Here is a 25254-nt window from a genome sequence, read left to right on the forward strand (position 1 = left end):
GGCTTTTAGCCTAATTGCTTAAAAGAAAAAAAAAAAATTACACACACACACCTACATATCTATTTACCTATCCACACTTTAGGGAGAAAAGTGGGAAAATTCTTCTAACCAACTGTGACATTAAAATTTACAATAAAAATATATATATTTGATCTTGGTCCCTATCCATTCCTGGCACAGAGCTTCTAAAAACCCTTGGAATCTCCTAAGGAGAGAGATAAAGGGATCTTTCGTTATGTTAACAAAATGGCTTTTGGAATGTGACAGTAGAGCCAACAAGATTAGAAGACTGGAACTTTCATTGCCACCCCAGACCTCCAGAGAAGGGAGTGGCTGGAAATTGAATCAATTGCCAGTGGCCAATGAGTTATATCAGTCATACTTAGGTAATAAAGTCTCCGTAAAAACTCAAAAGGACAAGATTTGGAGAGCTTCCTGGTTGGTGACCATATGGAGATGTGTGGAGAGTGGTACTCTCCGAGAGAGCATGGAAGCTCCATGACCCTTCCCACATACCTTGCCCTATGCATTCCTTTCAATTGACTATTCCTGAGTTATATCCTTTTATACTAGACTAGTAACTTATTAAGTAAAATGTTTCTCTGAGTTCTGTGAGCCATTCCAACAAATAAATTGAACCCAAAGAGGGTGTCCTTGGACTCTCCAATCTATAGCCAGTGAGGAGAAGCATGGGTCACAACTCTGGATTTGTGGCTAGCATCTGGAGTGGGACTGGGAGAGGGCGCTCTTGATGGATTGAACCCTTAACCTGTGGGATCTGATGGCTATCTCCAAGTAGACAGTGTCTGAGAATTACTTGGTACTGAGAGAAAAAAAAAAAAACAACACATCACATACATTAGAACTGATACCAGACACTGGGTGTTAATACACAACTAACGAATCATTGAACACTACATCAAAAACTAATGATGTACTATATGGTGGCTAACTGAACATAATTAAAAAAAAAAAAGAACTGGTATCAGAATTGTACCACCCCAACTTAGCTGTTCCTGAGGTGATACCAATCTAACTAGATCAATTCCCTGTCACTAAAAGAACTACACTTACAAATGGACACGCCTAGAGTCAAAGTAAAAGTCAAGTGTTAAGTATGTGGCTTTCACTACCATTTTCTTCTCAGGACATAAGAAAAAATAAGAGCCAGGTCCTGCCTCATCTGGGTGAGTCCCAGATAATCTCTCTTTCTTCATCTGTCCTCTATGGTAACTTTGTGTCAATTTGGCCAGACTAGAGCTCCCTATTGTTCAATCTAACACTAAACTACGCATTGCTACGAAGGTATTTTGATTAAAGAGCATAATCAGTTGACTTTAAGTAAGGGAAATTATCCCAGATAATCTGGGGAGGTTTCATTCAATCAGTTGAAAGGCCTTAAGAGTTGAGTCGAGACTTCTGTAAAGTAAAAGGAATTTGCTTGTGGACAGCACCCGCAGTTCACACCAAAGGTTTCCAGCCTGCCCTTCCTGACAGTCCTGAAGGACTTCAGACTTGCCTTGCCAGCCCGCACAATCATGTCAACCTACTCCTTTCAGTGAATCTTTTTTTTATATATAGGGAATATATACATGGACTATAATCATCCTCATTCACCCATAATCATCCTTTCAAGCCCCATGACTAAAAAAGTAGTAGGACTTTTGTGTAAGGTTAGAAAGAGGTGCCACTCAGGATTTAAGCTAAAGTCATGAGTTCCAGCCCAATATTCCAGAGAGCTCTGCACTGGGGAGAAATTTATGTTTATATCTTGTTCAGGAAGCTCTATGATGAGGGCAGATTGGCTAAGGCAGAATCCTGGCATTTCTGGATATAGTCCCTATTCACAACGACATCTTAAATATATGAGGTCATCAAAACCTCACTGAAATCTGGACACACACACACACAGTCATATGCACACATGCACTATTACACATTCCTTCAGCCTACCTCAGAGTTTACCTGCAGCAACATGGCATAGTTCCCAGCACACATACAGCCTCCCCGCTGAAAAGCTACCTCTGAGATTCTCTGCCAGCAAGCTTCATTCATTGTCACCGGAGCTTGCTCAAACATGTGCTAGACAGCCTGCAATGCGTGGGGATTTAATGACCCTGGCATCCTTCAACCAATGGGGGATAGGAGTCAGAGAAGAGGTATCTCAGACTTCCCATTACAAAGTGCAAAAATTCTCAGGAGTTTTCCACACGGTTCGTCACAGGGGTGCAGTCAGGACTAGTTCTTTAACTTCAATTTATTCTATGGGTAAAGCAAGGTCCCATGCCCTTAAACAGACCTTAGGAATCTCTCTGTTTTGTTATTATAAATATTTTTCTCAAAAGACTGTATTCAAGTGTCTGTTAGGAGGCCACAGGAAGTCTTTTCGCCCCATGGCAATAGAGTGTAGTAAGATTCAGGATGGATGAGAATCATGCCTCTCTTTTGTCAAGCAGGGAAAGGTCCACTGTGGAAAAAGAGACGGGGAAAAAAAGAACACTCAACATTTCGGGATTCTTTCAGGCAATCAAGAAGGAAATATAGGAAAACCAAGGCTTCAACAGAAGAAAAATAACATTAATAGATTTGTAAAGAACCACAACAAATTCGTCTCCCACTATCCCAGGACTGGAGTTAGAAAACCATATTTAAATATTAGATTCACCACTCACCAGATACTTGATACTAATAAAACGAGAAGATATTCCTGAGCCTCACATTTTCATCTATAAAATGGAGATAATCAACTGTGGTGATGACTGAAAGAAATAATTTATGTAAAATGCCATGAACTTTTAAAATTTATGCAAATGTGTTAGAAATTATTATTATAAAAGATCTAACTTTAGACACGCAAGAAAATAATAATTTGTTTTAAAAACTACAATAATACAAAAAAACTAAATAAAGTTTTAAATCCCCATGTTTAACCAACTCAGCATTTCTAAGAAGACAGGCGTGCTACATCACTGTTAGCAGCAGGTCTGCTCTATAAATCCCATTATTTGGTTCTAAGTTTGCCTATTCAACTAGGCATTGCACTTTTATAATCATACAATACATATCAAAGGCTTCTGTTAGCTAAGAGGTCATAGAGAGCACATTCAACAGAAAGATAAAAGCACAGAATGAACTGAGCATTTAACAGAAAATAATTTCTTTGAACAAAGAAACAATAATATTTGCCCTTTATCTGGAAATGATTTCATGTCCAAAGGGTCTTTTTCCTTAAATAAAATGCAGGTATATTTTATGTTTTCTTTTATTGGACATTATATACCAGTAAACAAATAAACCAAAGAAGTGATGGGGGTTGGGGTGGGGGCACCTAAAATAAAAACAATAACAAACCAGTTGGGTTGATTTTCCCTTTTTTAGGGGCCTAAAAATGATGCGGGAGAGCGAGGTTCTTGTCTCACGGAGTTGAAGAATGACTCTCACAGACAAAGGAGAGTGACTAAAGGGATAGAAGTTTATTAAGCAAGGGTACTGAAAAAGCTCTCAGGAGTGAGAGGAGTCCAAAAGGGTTGCCACTGAGGGCTTTTAGGGATGGTCTTTTATAGAAAGCTAACCAGGGAACTTAAATCTGTTTAACATCTCTATTGATAGCACCATTGATTAAGGACTAGTGATAACACCTTCAATGGCTTACTTCCTTTTTTAGGGTCCGGTAATTCTTGGTTGGTCACAAGTAGCTGTTATAACAAGACCTCACCTCTGACACCTAGGACAGGATGGTCTGGTTTGTTCCCTTATCTCTGGTTTCCTTTCATCTCCCACATTTTGAATTGTGTGAGCCTGATCCCATGGCCCCCTACCTATCTCTCCCTGCCTACCCCTGCCTGTCCCTTATTCAAAAACATTCATTGTTTGCCCAGAGAGAATCCTTCTCACTTCCTGATCAAAGGCATTAAGAGTGCTTTGGCTAGCAATCTTGTCTAATTTTAAAACTATCATGTCAAATGAAATCCGTTAATAACTACCAATATAACACAGCATGAAAATGAAGGTCAAATGCTATAGATTGAATGTTAAATAAGGTTCAGAGTATAAGTAGCTTTTAAGAGGGTAAATTTTGCTTATTTTAAAGAAATTTACTCTAAAAATGTGCTCCTAAACCGCATGACAGCCCATATGTTCTTTCCCACTGTTCAGTAAGAGTAGTTTTCCTGTCATCATTGTGTTCCTTTTCTCCTAGCTGACAATGCCGTGGGGTTCAGGACATTGCACTCTATCCTTACAAAATCAAACCTGAATGAATGCCTTCTCAGCTTCATCCCCAAAAATCCAGTAATGAATTTTCCACAAGAGGTCAAAATCTTTACTAATGATAAAATTTTCTAGTGCTGGTATTCTGCCTACACAATCAAAGAAGGAACCTAGAGTATTCCTATTAAAAGGTCCCATTCCAGAAGACTGCACCTGGGCGGCCTAAGAAGGTCATTTTTGAATGTCATTTGCACTACAGTGTACTGGGCTCTGCTGTAGTTTTACCTTCTTCATTAGCTTGATTCTGATTGTGGGAAAGACTGCTGACCCCTGACCCCAAAGACTTTTCCTCATCAACCGTTTTGTATTTATAATTCTATCATTAGTGATAATAATGCGTCTGTGTATTGTGGTTGTGGATGTAACAGGTACTTGTAAGCTACTTTATGCAATTAGGGAGCAGTGCCTCACTAAGCTAGGACATCTCGATTTTGATGGAAGAAGCTGATGGGCTAGGATCTGGAGGAAAAGACTAGTTCAAGAGGACACAGGTGTAAGGTCTGAGTGATCAAAAGACTTTGGACAATTAGATACAAGAGCTCTACTGAAGGATAAGACACAAATTGCAAGAGGAAGTCAGAAGAAACACTACCTCATAGCTGCTCCCTGAATCTAAGTGTACCCCCAACCTGTGTCTGATACAAGCAACTTCCTCAAAGCTCAAATATCCCTGCATATCGACTTTGAAAGGGACCTTCGCAGCCGTGGCCAAACACTTGTTCCTCAGGGAAACCAAAATTCTGTCTTCAAGAGTGTTGAGAAGGAGCAGTTCCCATGTCACGAGAGGGAGGGAATGAAAGCCATGTAATACACCCATTCAGGGATCCATGGGTCCAGCTCACAAGAGAAGCTAGCCTTTGCTGAAGTAACCTTCCTCTTTTATAGATGAGTGAAGTTCATAAAAAGGATAAAACAGCAAGCCCAGGACCCCCGCGTCTGAAATCCGAGGCCAGTGACTTTCTCAGGCACCACACTGCCCTTTAGGGTTTGGATACTCATCCCAACCTTGTTTCCCTACAAATCCCGACTTGGGTGGAAATGGAAAAAAGAGAAATCTGCCAAATGACTTCTACATGCACAGAACGCCTATGTGACTTCACAGAAATTACCGTCGCTCCAGCTATCTCTAAATATCATGGTGTGCTTTAGATTTACAATACCGAAATGAAAATAGTTGTAATAAGCTTGGTGATTCGTAATAGCACCTGCCTCATAAATCAGTGTAATAAGGGGAACCTGGGTTAAACCATCACTGTAAGGAGTCAACATGTTCTAACTGCTTCATTCCTTTGCAGTGTATTTACTACTCTTTTAGAAAAGGTCACAGCCTTGGTGAAAAATAGAATTATACACCCAGAAGAAACCATAATAAGGCCTTTAATTTACCCCCCACACTCCAACGGACTTCATCCTAGATGGATTATCTACTGCCTATCATCTATGTCCTTTCTAAAAAAAAAAAAAAACAGCCTCATAAAATGGGCTCAAAAAGTTCTTTTATTTGACAGCACTTTAAAAAGTACTAAGGCATTGTACAGATGTAAGGGATTATCATTCTTTATATTAAGGATAAAGAGTTCAAAATCTCCATCAGGAAAAAGAGTACAATGTTTCTTTCACATTTTTTTCAAGCAGTTCTTTCTCATGACCACCCTAAATCTCTCCTTATTCTTTTTTTTTTTTTTTAAGATTTTATTTATTTATTTGACAGAGACACAGTGAGAAGGAACACAAGCAGGGGGAGTGGTGGAGGGAGAAGCAGGCCCCCCCCATTTTCCCCTTCTCTGCATATATAAAAAGACATTGAAAATAGAATCACAGGGGGCGCCTGGGTGGCTCAGTTGGTTAAGCGACTGCCTTCGGCTCGGGTCATGATCCTGGAGTCCCGGGATCGAGTCCCGCATCGGGCTCCCTGCTCGGCGGGGAGTCTGCTTCTCCCTCTGACCCTCCTCCCTCTCGTGCTCTCTGTCTCTCATTCTCTCTCTCGCAAATAAATAAAATCTTAAAAAAAAAAAAAGAAAAAAAAGAAAATAGAATCACAGGATCTTAAGTTTTTGTTTTTGTTTTTTTTTAAGATTTTATTTATTTATTTGAGACAGAGAGAATGAGAGAGAGAGAGCACATGAGAGGGGGGAGGGTCAGAGGCAGAAGCAGGCTCCCTGCAGAGCGGGGAGCCCGATGCGGGACTCGATCCCGGGACTCCAGGATCATGACCTGAGCTGAAGGCAGTCGCTTAACCGACTGAGCCACCCAGGCGCCCCTAGACAAGATAATTCTTTTTTTTTTTTTTTAAGATTTTATTTATTTATTTGAGAGACAGAGAATGAGAGACAGAGAGCACGAGAGGGAGGAGGGTCAGAGGGAGAAGCAGGCTCCCCGCCGAGCAGGGAGCCCGATGCGGGACTCGATCCCGGGACTCCAGGATCATGACCTGAGCCGAAGGCAGTCGCTCAACCGACTGAGCCACCCAGGCGCCCCACAGGATCTTACGTTTGAAAAATACATCTCCCAGCTTATCTTTCTGATTTCATTAACGAAGATACTATGAACAGTTGTGGCCATTAACATAAATATGGCCTATAAGGGCTGAACAGTAACATAAGTAAGGAAATCAGTGCAGTAAGAAAAGTTTCTTGGGTCTAAAAACAACAAACAGTGCAAGCAGCATGATAAATAGCAGCCAATGCACAGGCTGAGCGGAAGAGGCAGCAGAGGGTAAGGAGGGGGGAGACCAGGACCGTGTCAGCCCACCGGAGGGTAGCACGTCCCCAATTGCGACCAGTAGAAATGCAGGCGCCCTGCTGGCCGATTTCTCAAACGGCTGAAATCCACATCGTTCCAGGAAAATCTCCGGGCTTTAGAATTGGGGTACTAATTTTTTTTAATTGATCAATCAATCAATCACCCGCAAGCCTGTTCCAGGCTTCACCTAGCTGGTTCGTGCCATGATTCAGTGACATGATTCTGAACCCTCTCGCTGGTTTGTGTTCGGATGAAGCGCCTCTGGAAGAATAGCTGGAGGCCACGCCAGCGGTCGTTCCTACCTATTCCGCGGCCTGAGCGCGGGCGCTCCGGTCGGGTCCTCGGTGGCCCGGGGCTCCGGTCTTCCGCGGAGAAGTGCTGAGTAGGTGCAGAGGGCACGCCCCGCCTCCAGACCAGGCTGCCGCCTCGGGCGGAGTAGCAGTAAATCTGGGAGCTGGAGCAGTCCACACACCCCAAAGTACCGCCGCGTCACAGCCTTTTCAAGAAGGGACCGGCTCTTCCTCCTCAACCTCGCCAGAACCTGCGCAGAGGGCGAGATCCGGCGTGACTTCCGCGGGTGCTCACGGGAAGTGGAGCTGCGCGTGCGCAGAACTTCCCAGGGGGCATCCGCCGTCTCAAAAGGGCTGAGTGAGCCCTTGTTGCTCCACACCGTGGCGCTGAGGAGGTAGCACGTGTTCCGCAGAGCCGTGGTAGGCAGGTTAACGGAAAACACCTCTGTGAGTAGCTGGTGGTGGGCCCTGCGATCAGTAACCACGGGCAGTCGTAGCTCTTGAAGGTTCAGGAGTGAGGTGGCCAGTTAACAGGAACAGATCTGGTGGCAGCAGGAAATTTCAGCAAAGCGCCCTGGCCAGTGTTCCTGGAGGCTATGACACTGACGTCAGCCAGATGTTCGATGGCAACAATGTCATCAGTCACCGAAAGAGCTCCTCCCGCGTCTTCTGAAGACTTAGGATGTAGATGCCATGAACTGTTCACTTGAAGTCAAGATTGGTGCCACCCAACCGAGTTTCTGCTGCATAGTGCTCAAGAACATCTTCCTCCTTCATCTGCAGGACATCAGGGCTCTGGGCATTGAAAATTTCCCTTTAAATTACAATGGAGGGCGCCTGGGTGGCTCAGTTGGTTGAGCGACTGCCTTCGGCTCAGGTCATGATCCTGGAGTCCCGGGATCGAGTCCCGCATCGGGCTCCCTGCTCGGCAGGAAGCCTGCTTCTCCCTCTGACCCGCTTCCCTCTCATGCTGTCTGTCTCTCATTCTCTCTCTCTGTCTCAAATAAATAAATAAAATCTTTAAAAAAAAAAAAAAAAAGAGGGCGCCTGGGTGGCTCAGTTGGTTGAGCGACTGCCTTCGGCTCAGGTCATGATCCTGGAGTCCCGGGATCGAGTCCCATATCGGGCTCCTTGCTCGGCAGGGGGTCTGCTTCTCCCTCTGACCCTCTTCCCTCTCGTGCTCTCTGTCTCTCATTCTCTCTCTCAAATAAATAAATAAAAATCTTTTAAAATGAGTTTGGTTGGGCGCCTGGGTGGCTCAGTTGGTTGAGCGACTGCCTTCGGCTCAGGTCATGATCCTGGAGTCCCGGGATCGAGTCCCGCATCGGGCTCCCTGCTTGGCGGGGAGTCTGCTTCTTCCTCTGACCCTCCTCCCTCTCATGCTGTCTGTCTCTCATTCTCTCTCTCTGTCTCAAATAAATAAATAAAATCTTTAAAAAAAAAAAAAAAAAAGAGGGCGCCTGGGTGGCTCAGTTGGTTGAGCGACTGCCTTCCGCTCAGGTCATGATCCTGGAGTCCCGGGATCGAGTCCCGCATCGGGCTCCCTGCTCGGCGGGCAGTCTCCTTCTTCCTCTGACCCTCCTCCCTCTCATGCTCTCTGTCTCTCATTCTCTCTCTCAAATAAAATAAATAAAATCTTTAAAAAAATAAAAATTACAATGGAAATCCAGGACAGTACTGTTTGGACCCCACTCTGGGTAGCACAGAAAGACTGCCACCTTGTGAAATAAATTCTGTCCATGGGTTCACAATATGACCTATCTGCACATACCCTTGGACATTTGTTTTTGTCTTACAGAAACGTGACTGTAATGTTTCTGTTCACCCTCATGCTCCTCTCAACTTCACCTAGAGTTGAAGGTGGGAGGTTTCTCTTCGGAGGTCTGGGATTAAGGATACAGATGGCAACAACACAACAGCAGGAAAGAGACTCAAGAGGCAATGGTGTGTGTGATGCTGATTTCTTTAAGACCATGAACGTCAGAAACATCTAAGATTTTTCACACAGGCGGGTCAGCTTTTAAATCACCTGTCAGATCTCTCTTTCCTAGGCAGAATACACCAATTAGGCTCCCTTTCCTTATTTGTTTCTGTTTTTCCACCTTTATGTTGTTTGGCTTATTCTCCTGTGAGTCCTTTCAAGCTTGTTAAATTTGTCAAAACCCATACTTGACAAAATGCTAGACTACTGCTAACTCCACAAAATAACTACCGAGCACCTTTTCCTTCTGAAAGGAAATGATATGCTTGCTTAAATCAAATATTGATTTTTTTTTTTAAAGCAAACATTAACAGCACACTGTTAGCCCTGGCACCGGATTAGGATAGAATGTGGCCTTTTAGATGGACTTTGATGCTTTGTTCCCTACTGCAAATGTGTTTCCCCTCTCAAAAAACAGAAATTGGGGGGGTAGGGGGACAGGACACACTATCTGCATAGAAATAAAAACAACGCTCTAATATTAAAGAGAAAACACAATGATAGAAAGAGTCAGGAAGCAGCTCCGCGAAGCCATTACCATGCTTATTGCCGTTTGAAGGCAGAATGATTGAAGTTATTGTCTTAATGTAAGATTACTAAATAATGCATCCCATAAAGGAAAGACATTGTATTGGCCATAAAACGTGTGTAACTGCAACAGAATTCATACTTATTTAATGGCACTTTAGAATCCGATGGTAATTAAAATGAAGTAGGAATTTTTAAAAGGCAAGAGAAATTCGAACACACCAGTATATAAATTGAAACATTCTCTTTGTTTTGCAAGCACATAAAGAAGTAAGTTTCACATGGGTTTTTGGCTTCTTTTTTTCTTTTTTGGCCCACTGGGAACAACACAATTTTGACTCCTCAGTATTTCCACTTCTAATTGCTCGGAGGGTTCATTATCAGCTGTCTAAAGTGCAATACATCAACCTTGCAAAGCTGAGTTACAAAAGACGTTCACACATTTGATGGGCTGCTGTGCTAAATACATCTTAATTTGTGCTGCATCTGCTGTTTTCTCATTTGTTTGTCACGCTGTGAATGCTGCAGACTTTGTTAGAGCAGCTCCCAGATTTTTTTTTCTTTACAAATGCATCAATTCTTCATTTAAAAAAAAAAAAATGGCTGTCTTCCATCATTGTTCATCTGTGTCTTGGAATGCCATAAACTCAATTCTGTTATGCACATATATGTATGAAAAAATCCTGTGCATTTGAATATGTCTATGTATTATATTAGAATAAATGCACATATTTTTGCATGTGCATCAAGCAAAACATTCAGTTTAATCACATAAAGCAAAACAAACTTTTTTCAGCCAGCACTGAATGAGCAAGGTGACAAACATTCCAGTTTCCTAACTCTGGCAGGGATAAAAGAGCTTCAAGTCACCCAGGTCTGGTTTAGGTTTCCCTGCTATGCAGAAGACGTGCATCAGGGTGGGGCTCTCAGTTCCTACCAACTAAGCAGCAGCTCAAGTGGGTAACAAGCAAAGGCAATTCCGCAGGATCCAGAATAAACCAGTCTCACATTAGGGAAGTTTAAAGTCTATCTGGGAAGGAAGACAAATACCACCACCTCAGTCTTCACAAAACACAGGGTCCAAGGTAAAGGCAGGGCCTACTTCCTGGCACGTGACGATGCAGGCACACAAAGCCTGATGCTTACAAGAGCTGGGCTAGGTTTAATGCTCTGCTGTCACCAGTTAGAAATTTTTAATAATTGATAAACAAGCGACCCCGCATCTTCATTGTGCCCTGGACCCCACAAATCATGTAGCTGGTCTTGGGTGCAGAATGCATTTAAGAAACGCTGCTGGAACCGCTGATGGATTAACTCAGTAGCATTTCAGGCTGCCAGTTCTTTTATCTTTAACATCACAAAAATGTGGGGCGTCTGGGTGGCTCAGTCGTTAAGCGGCTGCCTTTGGCTCAGGTCATGATCCCAGGGTTCTGGGATCGAGTCCCACATTGGGCTCCCTGCTCCGTGGGGAGCCTGCTTCTTCCTCTCCCACTCCCCCTGCTTGTGTTCCCTCTCTCACTGTGTCTCTCTCTGTCAAATAAATGAATAAAATCTTAAAAAAAAAAAAATCACAAAAATGTACCCCTTGAAACGAAGAATAAAAGGTTAGAAGGAAGAAAGTGGAGAGAGAAGGAAGCCTGAAGGGAAGGAAAACCAAATAGTATTTACTTTGTATTCATATAGTTTGATGGGCCATGAGGGATGGAAGGCAGCCATTTCTATGTGATATTTATTCTGAGCACAGAGACTCTTTGAATGAAACAGGTTAAAGGAATATGCCTTTTGTCATAGGTTTTGGGATCACCAGCCAAATTTAGGCACTCAAAATCAGTCTATAACGTTGCAAAAAATAATAATAATAATAAGCTAAATAGAGTTCTATTTTTGGGTTTTTTTTGACAATTTCCCACCACCCCTTCCCTCACAGTCATACACGAAATCCAAATTATTTCAGGAAACCCGAAATAAAAGCCAGGGAATACAGGGGAAAAGTCTGCAGCTCTTTTCACCCTATAGGCTGTTTATTTGGAGCAAGGCAGTATGGACTGAGGGGCAGTGAGAGGCTGTCATCCTTTGTGTCTGTGCTGGGAGATGGGGACGCAGGGAGGCAGGTCTGCGCCTTCTCTTCTCCCGCCCTGTACACCTCTCCTTCTCCAAGAGGGTGACAAGGACTCCATTTACATAATGCCAATCAGTCTACCGCGTCAAGCTTTCCCAAGAACACGCAGAAGTGATTACCAAGGCAGGCGTTATGACTGGTGGAGTCACAAACAAATCAGCGCTTCCATAAAGGAGTATGTTGAATCAATAAGGCGTACTGTTCAACCAGGGCTGAGAAAAACACCTCATAAAGTAACAACATTTGTAAAGGTTAATCAATTCAGCTAATTGTAAATGCTCTCAATTGTCAGTCCCTAAGCAGTCCCTTCTCTTTGTAGCTAGTAATTCACTGTGGGATGCAGCAACTCTAAAGCAGGAAGCGGAGAAAGAGGGGAAAGCAGTCAAATTTCTCATTACTCTCTCCATATTGTACTCTGTTGGTGTCTGTAAATGTCAATACATTTACCACAGGGAGATACCCTTTTTTCCCTACTAGCACTACGTTGCCTCCTTCATTATATACAAAACAAAGTAAAGAGCCTAATTATCTCGGTCTAGGCAGATGGAGAGGAAATCAGGGTATTGATCTTTGGGGCAATATCTTAGGGCAATGCATACGACTAATAAGCTGGGCAGTTAAAGGGATGGTCTTTTATTGACATTGGTAAGAAAAACACATCTTATTCACTGCCCAGAATTGACTCAGGGAAAAAAAAAAAAAAAAACACTCCTCTTTTTTCCTTCCCACTGCCTCCATGTCCCAGTAAGAACAAAACCAGTGGGGAGGGTTTTTAAGTAAGTGTCTCTGGAGATGTGAGAAGTAGAAATGAATCATGTCAGATAGAAAATGATGAGATAATTCTACCCTAAAATTATAACTAGTCTCTGGCAGTGAAAGCAAACCACTGACTTCCATGGAACCAGGCAACTCTTGTCTTTCTACAAGGCTTCATGATCAGAAGAGCCCATACTTCCAGGCCACTAATGGGTGTCCTAGGCGGGACACAGAATGCAATTTGTTTTAGTGATGCTGCAAGAGTCTTAGAAAATGGTAGTATGGGTATGGGATGAATGATAAATTATTTTAAGAAGAGTCACTTTCTTTTTTAAGCTTTCAGATACAACCTTTCTGCCCATTACCATGTATATGTGCATGGTATTACATTTCAGAAAGTCTTGTTTCCCTGGGGTTAGAGAAATTAATCTTCTATATTTAGAAAATATAGGAGGATAGTTATTTTCAAGGAGTATTTGTATAAGCCCAAAATGGAGATAAGAACTATTTCAAATGTTTGGGTGCATGGTAATATTTACAGCAATGTGTGTAATAATAACTAACATTCACCCATTTATTATACCCTAGAAGCCAATGATGTATATAATTTCCCTTATTGAAACATGAACTGCTGAAGCACGCAGTCAATTTCCCTTTATTTCATCTGCAACTTAGTAAAATGTAAATGTCTTCTCCTTAAAAGTAAGGCTGTGGGGTTTTATGAAATTTGGAAACATACTAAGAATCACAATATGGGGTGCTTGGGTGGCTCAGTTGGATAAAGTCATGATCCCAGATCCTGGGATAGAGCCCTCCATGGCGGGGCGGGGGTGGGGGGGGGGAGAGGCAGGGGCTCCCTGCTCAGCGAGGAGCCTGCTTCTCCCTCTCCCTCTGCCCCTCCCCCTCCTTGTGCGCATGCCCGTGTGCTCTTGCTCAAATAAATAAATAAAACCTTTAAACTGATAAGAACAGATACTACACTTGATCTTAGCCAAAAGGCCAAGAAGCAATATTAAATAAAACCTTTAAAAAAAAATCACAATATATTATAAATCCTAAGCCTTCAACATTTTGACAAAAGAACATCCTTGTCTTTTACATATCTCACTTTAATGTTATTAATCAAAGACATCATAAAAGTATACTTAAATCTATGAAAGGCCTCGTGTCCCTGTCAAATAGTTTGACATTTCAGATTGTGTAATGCACTCGGACAAAACCAGTGACACAGTCAACACGTACCACCCTGTTGACCTGAAGAGCACTGAAAATAAGCTGGGGGAGCTTCTTGGCAGCTGGTACATCACAAGAGCTTTTATCCCCAAACACGTGGGATAATGCTAGATCTGTGTAGGAAGGTGGCGTGTTTAAAGTAAAATTAAGTGGTGCATTATAATAATAATGGAGCGTAGTCAGAAAACAAAATCTCAGTGCTCCTCTAGAGTGAACAGAACCATTGGTTTACAGAAGGAATTCTGTCCTCAGTAAAAACAACTGCGTTCATGCATGAGTACAATTTAAAACATGCTATGTTTACCTCTGAAAAATGAGAAATTAACTAGTCAGTGATGTCCCAAAGCTATCTTACTGACAAGTGAGGGAAGACTCGCCGCTCTCCCACCTGCCCCTCCCTTCCCCTGTCCTCCCTCTCTATTCCTCCCCCTCCCTCTTTCTCTAAGATAGACTCCTTTCATCTCACAATGCCATTTTCCCACAATTTCAGGAGAAATTTCCTGACATCTTTGAAAATGCCGAGAATGGAAAGTGAAGTTCTCTAAATGCAATTTTTCACCTTAAAGGAATTGAAATACCCGTTAGAGTTTCAAGAACCATGGCCCCAGGCAAACAGTGAGCAAAATTAACAAAACAACCCCCTCCCCACCTCAGGACCCTATTATCTCATTTCATTTACTGATTGTTCCTGAGCATTTGGTACCTTCATCCTCATATATATTCATTTGAAGTCTCGCCCTTTTATACATAATGTAAATTTCTTTCCAGAGGATAAATTTTTCTATCAGTTTAATAATTTCTTGAAGTTATACTGGAGTATCGCTCAACTCAGTTCTAAATTAAAGCACTTATTAAAAAACTTTGAAGCATTCTCACAATTTTAAATCACTGTGCACATAGCAATTTAAAATTATGGGAGCAGTTTTATAAGCACTTGAATTTGGAGGTGATCAGAGACCTGAAAATGTGCAATATAGAGTAATTTAAAATTATTAGAGTACTTCACATTTTTTATAAGCTCTTCAGCTGGGAAGAGACCGGGTTCTAACATCTCAGCCCATGCAGTGCAAAGTGAAGTAGTCCTCAGCCTGAGAAGATTCACTCTATTAAATCAAACTACTTTAATAATTTTAAAGTAATGTACAGTGAGCATGCTCAAATCTCTAAATTCACTTTTAAATTAAAAATATTTTTCACTTCCAACCTACAAAAGACACTTAAGCGATAAAGCAGCAATTTACCCTTTCAATTTTAGACATCAAACTGCCCTCTCGCTTTTAGAGTAGTCTTGGGAAAAACAAACACCAAAATATTAAAATATTAAAAGTATTTGTTCCATTTCTTTTAAAAAAAAACGGAAAAGTATCATGTTATGAAAATCCAACAACCTAATTGTATCTGAAAATATTTCCATTTCAAAGTAAACTTTAGTGTACTATCTTTTGGGATATAACACTTTTACAGCCCAAAAAAATGGCAAACTAATATTGATGAAGGATAACTGGAAGAGAGGCAGGCAGGGACAACAGGGGTCCCCCCCCTACCCTACGAGGAAACCACCCTTAAAAGGATTTTACAGCACCCTGGAAGGAGCCTTCAACACTTTTCCACGTGATAGATGATGACAAAAGCCTGATTGGATGACAGACGCAGGGAGGGTTAATGAGATTAAAATAGTCCTCCAACAAGCCCTTAAAAACCCCTAGACTTAGAAACCTCGATGACAACCCTCTTGGGTCCCCTCCTTCCTTGGGAGCTTTGTACTATCACTCAGTAAACCTTGCTTTGCTGCCCACCACTCTGTTTGGTCTACCTCTTCATTCTTAGAAGCAGCATGACCAAGAACCGAGGGCATCAACGGAAAAAAAAAAAAAAAAATCCTGTAACAATATCTCCATAGGGTTTTTAAGGTTAAACAAATAGCTAATTATCTTATGGAAGAATGACCTCTATCCCACTGAGACGTATGGATGATTCTTCACAATCAGGCAGCTGTGTTGCAACCTGGGAGGATATATATGGACCCTACCATGTCTTCTGAAGAAAACTGCTGAGCTGGACGAAAGTACACAGTTCCATAACATTCCCCCAATCCACTCTGGAGTTCGGAGAAAGGACAACGTAACAGAAGCATGATACGTACTATACTAAATGTACATTTGGCAAACATGCCTTTCCAGTCATTCAGATCCACTGATGTGATTTTGTTCTTGTGAATTCTTATACTTTCTATAGCCAGGTTGGAAGGTAGAATTCTGGTCTGGATTAATTATTCCTATTAATAAAGAAGATTATTAACCTGTTGAAAGGAATTCTAATCTCACAGCAAAATGATTTAATTTCTGTTATTTTATTGAGGTATAATTAACCTACAGTGCTATATTAGTTTCAGTTGGACAATGTAATGATTCAAGAATTCTATATGTTGCTCAGTGCTCATCAGGATAAGTGTACTCTTAATCCCCTTTATCTATTTCACCCATCCCTCCACCCACCTCCCCCCACTACCAGTTTATTCTCTGTATTTAAGAGGTTTTTTGTTTGTTTCTGCTTTTTTTTCTTTGTTCACTTGTTCTTTAAATTCCACAAATGAGTGAATGCAAATGGTACTTGACTTTCTCTAATTTATTTCACTTAGCATTATACCCTCAGGTCTATTTTTGTTGTTGCAAATCGCAAGCTTTCATTCTTTTTTATGGCTGAGTAATATTCCATCATCTTTATCTATTCTGTATGGATGGACACTTGGGTTGTTTCCATATCTTAGCTATTATAAATAATGCCACAATAAACAGGGGGTTGCATATATCTTTTCGAGTTAGTGTTTTCATTTTTCTTCAGTTAAATATGAATAAATTACCCAGTAATGGAATCATTTAATCATATGCTAATTCCATTTTTAATTTTCTGAGGAACCTCCATAGTGTTTTCCACAGTGGTTGCACCAGTTCGCATCCCCCATCCCCCCCAATAGCAGTGCACGAGGGTTGCTTTTTTCCCACATCCTCACCAACACTTGTTATTACTGGTGTTTTTTATTTTAGCCATTCTGATAGGTGTGAGGTGAGATCTCATTGTAGTTTTGATTTACATTTCCCTGATGATGAGTGATATTGAGCATCTTTTCATGTGTCTGTTGGCCATCTGGATGTCTTTGCAGAAGTCTATTCAGGTCTATTCAGGTCCTCTGTACTTTCTGGTATTTTAAATGTGGTTACTGAGAGACTATTGATATTTGCATCAGGAATGAGAGGATTAAAAATCTATTTGGGTAGTTTATTCACTCCATTTAAACATAATGACCGATCTACCTACTTCTAATAAGTAGGTAGACATCTATAAAACCATTTTGAAAGCTTAAAAAAATTTTTTTCTCTTAACTATCAAGTAAGTGCTAGGAGGTTACCTTTCCCTGCCTTCCCTTCCCTTGCATCTCGCCCCTCCCACCTCCCCTTCTGTCTCTCCCCATCCTTTTTCTTATATTCTCTCTCTCCCTCCCTCAAAGGTCCTATTCATCTGAAATTTTTTTTTTTAAGATTTTATTTATTTATTTGACAGAGAGACACACAGCGAAAGAGGGAACACAAGGAGAGGGAGTGGGAGAGGGAGAACTTTAAGTGTAGTCACACTGGACCTACTGGAAGGTAATCACTTAGTACCTCCTTGTTCTTTGATAATACTTGGAATTTTAACCTATAGCAGAATTGATCCTAACTAATGTGTTTAGAACCCACATGTGAACTGGCGTGGTTCCCAATAGCAGTTTGCCACTGGTGGAGAGTATGCTTTAACTGTTACAGCTCATCAGGGAATAAGGCTACAATATATACAAGCACTGCTCTATTGAAATGTCCTTCTCGTTTGTCACAGAAACTTCCAGAGCCACTTCATCTCACACTACTGATGCTGCCTGAAAATTAAAGTCTCCTGGAGGCGGAGTTTGGAGTTAGTAATGTCTTTGAAAGTGCTCTCTCTTGGAATAGGCTCTTTCATTGAGAGATATGCCAAGGACATCCTTAAAGTCAGAGAAGGAGACTTATTTGGAGGGTTGTTGCAATGAGTTTTTAAACTTCATTTCAAAGGCCAGGCACTGAACACTAAAGACGAAATTGGGAAATATGGCTCCATAGCCCTTTATAGGAAGAAAATGAGATTCTGGATTTTGGATTCTAATCCAATGACAGAACTCATTGAAGGCAGGGTACACATATTGCCCAAACTCTCTAAATCTTCCCACAGAGAAATACGTGGATGCAACGAGCATCCAATGTCTCAGTGATAATGACAGTAATGGACTCAGCGGATTTTTCATTTTAAAATATTCATGTGTATCATGAAATCAGAAATATTATCTCTATGAAAACGTTTCTGCATGTGATGTAATGAGCACTGGGTGTTACATAAGACCGATGAATCACTGACCTCTACCTCTGAAACCAATAATACATTATATGTTAATTGAATTCAAATTAAATTTTTAAAAAAGAAAATGTTTCTGAACTTAACCTATAAAATCTTTCTAACTAGCGTACTGAAAACTTCCAGAAGTTATATGATACCTGCTTCTACACAAAAGCATTTTGAATTCTACCGGATTTGCATTTGTCTTTATATGATGCTCAAACTGCCTTGGTTTTCATGTTATATCCAACAAAAATTGTTCTGGAAGAAGACCAAAAGAAAGCTGTTCTTGAAATAGAAATGTATAGTATTTAGATGGTTTGTAGGTATTCAATGGGATCAGTTCTTTGTCTGTAGCATCCTAAGAGCATGTAACTACCCAAGTATTCAGGGGTAATAACACAAAATCCTCTATTTGTGCCTGCAAACTAAAATAGTCTTTCAAGAAGCTAAAAAAATCTAAATAAGTGATCATTAACCAGAAGTTAGAAAGAGATGATGAATTTGTGTGTGCCTCAATTGAGGGAGAAATTTGAGTATAAATAGTAGAAAAAAATCATAAGAGCACATCTATGGATTCTTGTATGTTGGAAGCAGAGAAGATAGTTAAAGGAAGCTCGAAGAATTTTTTTTCTCTAATATATGGGTTAACAGAACACCTCTAAACAAAATTTTTACTATAATGAATAGGTAAAAAGTAAGTCAGGCAATTTTAATACAAAGAATTTGAAAATCAATGTGGATATTTCTAAAGAAGTAGCTATTGAAAGCAAAAATGTACTTGTATGCCTAAAATAAAGCAGGGATTTAGATGAAAATATAATACTCATACACACTTGGACTATGCAAACATAGTGAAACATGATGCACCTGGAACATTCGTCAACAGTTGCACTCAGGATCTGTCATTACATCTCTCTGTAACCACCGCTTTTAGGATCCTTACATAAAAGGTGAGAGAAGCAATATTGGATGATACCAATCTATGAGTCTCTCCTGTGTGCAACATTGACTTTAGGACCGAAATCAGGGAGATAATACTCAAAACCCCTTGTTCATATGTTGTAAAGACGGATGTGTACTTTTAAGATAAAACTTTTTAATTCCTTTGCATTTTCCTATAGCAGTACCCTATGCTCATTGACATGAGTGTATTTAGTGCTATTTTATCAGAAAGCATTGCTAAATAAACAAAAATTTCATTAACACCGTGGCAACTTTAAGTAAATCTTTGCCTAATGATAGGTCCTTTAATTCCTGGTGCCTACTGCATGAGTTAGTCCATTTAAGTGAGAAAACATGTTTTGTCAGATTGTGTGAGTCTGACAATTTTTTGAACCAAACTAAAGCCTTTTGAGAATTGAATTCCATTTGCTTCAGGGGGGAAAAGAAGTGACTTTCTGGTTCAAAGGAAAAATGCTTAGAAGCCATATTTGAAAGGTTCATAAGGGGTCTTACACATCAAATAGCTCTTAGAAAACAACATTCTGATGAGTTAAGTGTAAATTAATTAGAAACATACAGATTGCTTTTCCCTGGCTATACACATGGGTTTCAAGGTTTAAGAAAGAGTGTTTGACGAGGTATGTTTGGAGCTTTCATGACCCAAAAAGCATAGTAAAGTAGTTCAAGATGTTTCCGTGAAACAGAGATACCTGTTTCCTCGCAGGGATCTTTCCAAACAAATACCTAATGAGCTCTTACTTAAAAACATGCAGAGGCAGGCAGGTACTCCATTTTGTATTCATCAAGTCTATCTAAAAGAGGATTTTTCCCTGCTAAGAAGCTGATTAAATCATTATAAATGAATTCCAGCCTTGCAGTGCTTCTGAAAGGGGAAACATAAGTGAAATATCATGAAGACATGCTCACTGCAAATCTGTCCTGTACTAGGAGTAGGAGACCATTTGTGGGTGGAATCCCTGAGATACTAAGACTGCAGACCCAGGAGTAGTATTTCCAAAAAGTTTCCTGGATAATATCAGATTATGAGAATTTGGTCCAGGTAGTCTGGCTATATGTCCATCAAGTGTTTATATCCAATTAACAAGGAAATACAACTTGTCAAAGATATAAAAGCAAACGAACAATCATGGAAATGTTTGCAGACCCTCGTTCCCTAGTACCACCGCTACAGAAAGTACTTTAAAATGTTATCATTAGCAAATAGTTATTGCACATCACTTATGGTGCTGAAACTTAATGCCATTAGAATGCCCAGAATGCATATCTTCAAACCCACCACTAAGGGGGAAAAAAAAAAAAGAATGGAAAAAGAAAGAGGGAGAAAAAAGAGACTTAAAGTGTATAAAACATTACCCTTATATGTTTTGCTAAGTGATTTATTTTCTCTTAATTCTGTTTCCAATTAGCTAAAATAAAATTAGGACACCCCTCTTAAAGTTCAACACACATGAAGCACCAAGGCCATCCAAGAAGAAGTAACCAAGCTCAACTTCTCCAAACCCCTTAATTCTCATCTTAATATAAGGATTACTCGGTTCATAGTTTTAATTTACTATAATAAGCGGTTCTTACATTTCTGCCTCCCCCCCAGGGTCCTTAAAAACTTAGAAATATCCCCCAATGATAAATTTTTGAAGAATTCTGAAGTTAAGTTTTATATAAAAATTATACTATTACAGGGCGCCCGGGTAGCTCAGTCAGTTAAGCATCCAACTCCCAATTTTTGGCTCCGGTCATGATCTCAGGGTCATGAAATCGAGCCCGGCCATCAAACTCCTCACTCAGTGGGGAGTCTGCTTGAGATTCTCTCTCTCTCCTTGTCCCTCTGCTCATCCCCCTCCTCTCTAAATAAATAAATAAATAAATTAATTAATTAATTAATTAAAATCTTTTAAAAAATGATGCTATCAAAATTTCAAATAACTGATAGGGCTGCTCAAAAAAAGTCCCCACTAAGATAGCTGTACTATTTGGTTTAAGTTCCCTGGAGCCCCTTGAATAGAAAAGCCTCCAAAAGAGTTTTTTTTTTAGGTCTCCATTCTAAAGTTGACTTCGGAGTACCATTTCTTCGGTTAACACGAGGGCATGCTGCATTCCAGGGGAGACGTGGCAGCTCAGAGATATCTAAGATGTAATATCCATGCTATAATCAGGTAGCACTGTCACACATCTATTTTCCTGGCACTTAATTGCTCTAAAGTTCCACTTTGGGTTGTGGGAGATTTCAAGAGAGAACTAACCATGAGCGTTTGCTTTCTGGGCCCTAGAGGCAATGTATGTCCAAGTGGATGTATTCCATCATACAGCCTTACCTCAGAAAAATGAATTCAGTGGTTCACGGCCAGAATTTTCAAAAAAATATTTGTTGAAGATGATTGCCCCTTTGCAGGACATATATAAGGAGGCTTGCCATTTGTAATTCAAATTCAGTAATGCATTGCGTTAGAAATGTTCTCATGCTTACATTTTTCTTTTCATCTTACATCGTCCCTTCCTATTGCTAAAATATTTCTTTGTTCTTAAAGAGATTTCAAATCTATTGACTCTCCAAACCTTAAGGTAAAAAATTAGTACCACCAACTCCCAATTTGCTGGCTGGTTATCTTTTAAGCATTTAATATGAAGTAGATAGATTTGCAACTCAGAACAAGCTCTCCTATAGAAGTACACAAAATGCATTGTACATTTTTGGTAGATTACTAATGGTACTAATTCAGTTGGGCATAGCCACGTGGATAACATAGCTTCCATCAGAAAATCTACTCTGTCCTCCAGTTAAGGACACGAGATCAACCTCTGCTTGGTGGGTACCCAGAACAAGTGGTATGGGAAGAAGAAAGCGAGGTAGGCATTGGTGGACATCAGAAGTGTGGTGATCCTCTGTAGATACTTAAGAGATGGATTTTCTCTTAGTTCATATTTCCCAAATGTTGTCCTGCCCTAACAGAAGTGTCCTAGGACTCATTCAAATATGTTCTTTCATAAAAGTTTTCTATGGATAATGAACTTGAAGAAATGTTGGACTAAACATAATTAAACAGGTTTCCATCCTCTGGGATTTGGGGGATGGGAGACATCCTCTGAGAATCTCCAAGTTGGGGCTGAAGTGTGCAAGATGCCCTTGATTTATGAGATTTTGGAATCTCTGAACAAGGACCTAGGTCTCCCTGAACTAGTACCCAGGAAATGCTCTGGTTATTCTTTGTTTAAGTATTCTCAACTGAAAGGCGGGTGGTTGCCACAAGAACCTCCCTCCACAGAGACCTGGTGTAGTGCCTCCCAACTGGAAGCTCTCCTATCTCTTTATTATCTACCTAAATCATTCGTAAATTGGAGACTGACAAGATCCTTTTTTATTAGGCAAAATAATTTATAGGAATATGTCAGCACCTCCTAATGTGGAGCAATGTCAAAACCAAAACAAACAAAAAAAAAATTGAAAGGGAGATTACAATTACACAATCTGACCAATACAGTTTTTTTTTTTTTTAAGATTTTATTTATTTATTCATGAGAGACAGAGAGAGAGAGAGAGAAGCAGGCTTCCCGCCGAGCAGGGAGCCCGATGCGGGACTCGATCCCAGGACCCTGGGATCATGACCTGAGCCGAAGGCAGACGCTTAACCATCTGAGCCACCCAGGCGCCCCTGACCAATACAGTTCTATTGGCTTAAAAATAGGATTAAATCCATTGCAGAGAATACTGTCAGCTGTATTGATATCATTAGTACATCAATATTATTCCAAATAGATCTGCCTAGAGACTTGACTAACACATACCAAAGCAATCTCCCTTTCAAGGCTAACACAGTTGAAAGAAAAGAAAAATACTTGAATGGGAAGGCAAAATAAGGGACACCTGGTTTAGAGTATCTCTTTGTGTTTATAAGGTGCTTTACACATTTTGTACTAGACTTTATAGACTAGACCATGGCGTGTGGTCAGAGGGCAATGCCGAGGCTCTGGATTGCAGCAACCAGGTATGTGTTAGGAACTTATATATAAGGAGGCTATAGAGTCCATTACTTCTGCAGAGCCTGCCGTTACTGCAGTTCAGACATCCCTGGAAGTGATTTCCTTTCAGCCAAAACGTCAGTATTATACAATCCGTCCATTGCTTCCATGCAACCCTTAACGAGGCAGCACAAGGTGAGCGAGTTGCATCACAGGGCACATAGAGAAGGGGCACGTTTGGGCATTTGGCAGATTACACAAATGAGAGAAAATAAGGCTTACAGATAGAGGGGCTGAATGAACTATTTTTGCATTTGCTGTAACATCTCTGTTACGAGGAAGCAACGGTTCCAACACAGGTCAAAATGATCCACAGAGAACCTAAAGAGAAGGTAGAAGGACCACTCTGACAATGAAGCTTTAGAGCCAGCAAACAAATACTTCCTAGAGAAAAACCAACGCTGCCAGGTCTTTAATGAAGAGAGAATCTGAGTATAATCTAAATCAGAGGTTCTCAAACTCTTTATTTTTTGTATCTCATTTTTTTTTTTAAGATTTTATTTTTAAGTAACCTCTACACCCACTGTGGGGCTTGAACTCACAACCCCAAGGTCAAGAGTCACGTGCTCTACCAACTGAGCCAGCCAGGTGCCCCGGTTCTCAAACTTTTTAGTCTCAGGGATACATCCCCTCTTAAAAATCACTGAAGATCTGGGCGCCTGGGTGGCTCAGTTGGTTAAGTGACTGCCTTCGGCTCAGGTTGTGATCCTGGAGTCCCTGGATCAAGTCCCGCATCGGGCTCTCTGCTCAGCAGGGAGCCTGCTTCTCCCTCTGACCCTCTCCCCTCTCATGTGCTCTCTCTCATTCTCTCTGTCTCAAATAAATAAATAAAATCTTTAAAAAAAAAAATCACTGAAGATCTCAAAAGGCTTTATGTGGCTTGTATTTCCTGGTGTTTACTGTATTAGAAATTAAAAGTAAGATATTTTTTGATATGTGTATAAATTTAGTGAGAAGAGTGATATTGTTTTACATTTTGCAATTCCTGATGCTTAGCAAAAGAATCAGCTGCGATGTCACGTGCTCTCTGGAAAATGCCTCTACTCGTAGAGAGAAAGCAAAGTTGTCAACCAAGTACATAAGGTCTTGGTACTATTATAAGAAAAGTTCCATCTTGCAGACAACCTGAAAGACGGACAGGGGCCCAGAGGAGAACCCATACTCTACTTTGCGAACCAGTGAGCTAAAAACACTGCATAGTACGAATATTTACACATATAGATATACTATGTATAGAATAAAATTCTCATGTTAAGGACTTACTAACCTGTAGATGGATTATTTCATAGTGTAAGTTCAAACATCCTTAACTGTTCATTTCTTCCAATGGTATAAAGCCTGCAATACAAATTGCAAGTCAGAATGGCAATAAAGATAAAAAAGGAAATCATACCAAACAGAGGCCTAACAAGATGCATTCCGTTTTGTTTTTTTTTTTTTAAAGATTTTATTTATTTGACAGAGAGAGACACAGCAAGAGAAGGAACACAAGCAGGGGGAGTGTGAGAGGGAGAAGCAGGCTTCCCGCTGAGCAGGGAGCCCGATGCGGGGCTCGATCCCAGGACCCTGGGACCATGACCTGAGCCGAAGGCAGACACTTAACGACTGAGCCACCCAGGCGCCCTAACAAGATGCATTCCTGACTGTCAGTACCAAATATCATATTTTCACATGTGGTACTATTGTGTCCCAATAATGAGGTAGATGGAGTGAGCATTATCCTATTTTATAGATGAGAAAAGTGCACAGAGAGGGGGTAAGTGACTTATCCAAGCACCATAACTAATCCGTGACAGAGCCAGGAATCGATCCAGCCCAGTGCTGCTTTGGGCTTATCGCTAGGCCAACACACAATGCCAAAACACATGTTTGGAAAGTGAAGATTATTACTGGGGTGTTGTGTTGCCTGATTTGTGTCTTTATAATTCTTCACTTACTTGGCCAAATAGCTGTTC

At 40.7% G+C, this 25254-nt stretch overlaps 1 long non-coding RNA gene and 1 pseudogene across 16 annotated transcripts in view; both read right to left on the reverse strand.

Annotated features, from left to right (window-relative positions):
* Positions 1-25254, reverse strand: part of LOC123855860 (uncharacterized) — a 456844-nt gene that overhangs the window by 64198 nt on the left and 367392 nt on the right. For 15 of the 16 annotated variants that reach the window (XR_010412982.1, XR_010412973.1, XR_010412969.1 and 12 more), the window contains one exon: positions 24567-24637. This is a non-coding gene — a long non-coding RNA (uncharacterized LOC123855860). Of the gene's footprint in view, positions 1-14435; positions 16194-24566; positions 24638-25254 lie in introns of those variants that run through there. The other variant, XR_010412972.1, reaches the window with a different exon arrangement.
* Positions 13607-13696, reverse strand: LOC123836954 (U2 spliceosomal RNA; annotated as a pseudogene).

The sequence above is a fragment of the Mirounga angustirostris genome, unplaced genomic scaffold (genome assembly GCF_029215605.1).
Source record: "Mirounga angustirostris isolate CCGP_5_RB_7025 unplaced genomic scaffold, mMirAng1.0.hap1 SCAF_7, whole genome shotgun sequence".
Classification (NCBI taxonomy): Eukaryota; Metazoa; Chordata; class Mammalia; order Carnivora; family Phocidae; genus Mirounga; species Mirounga angustirostris.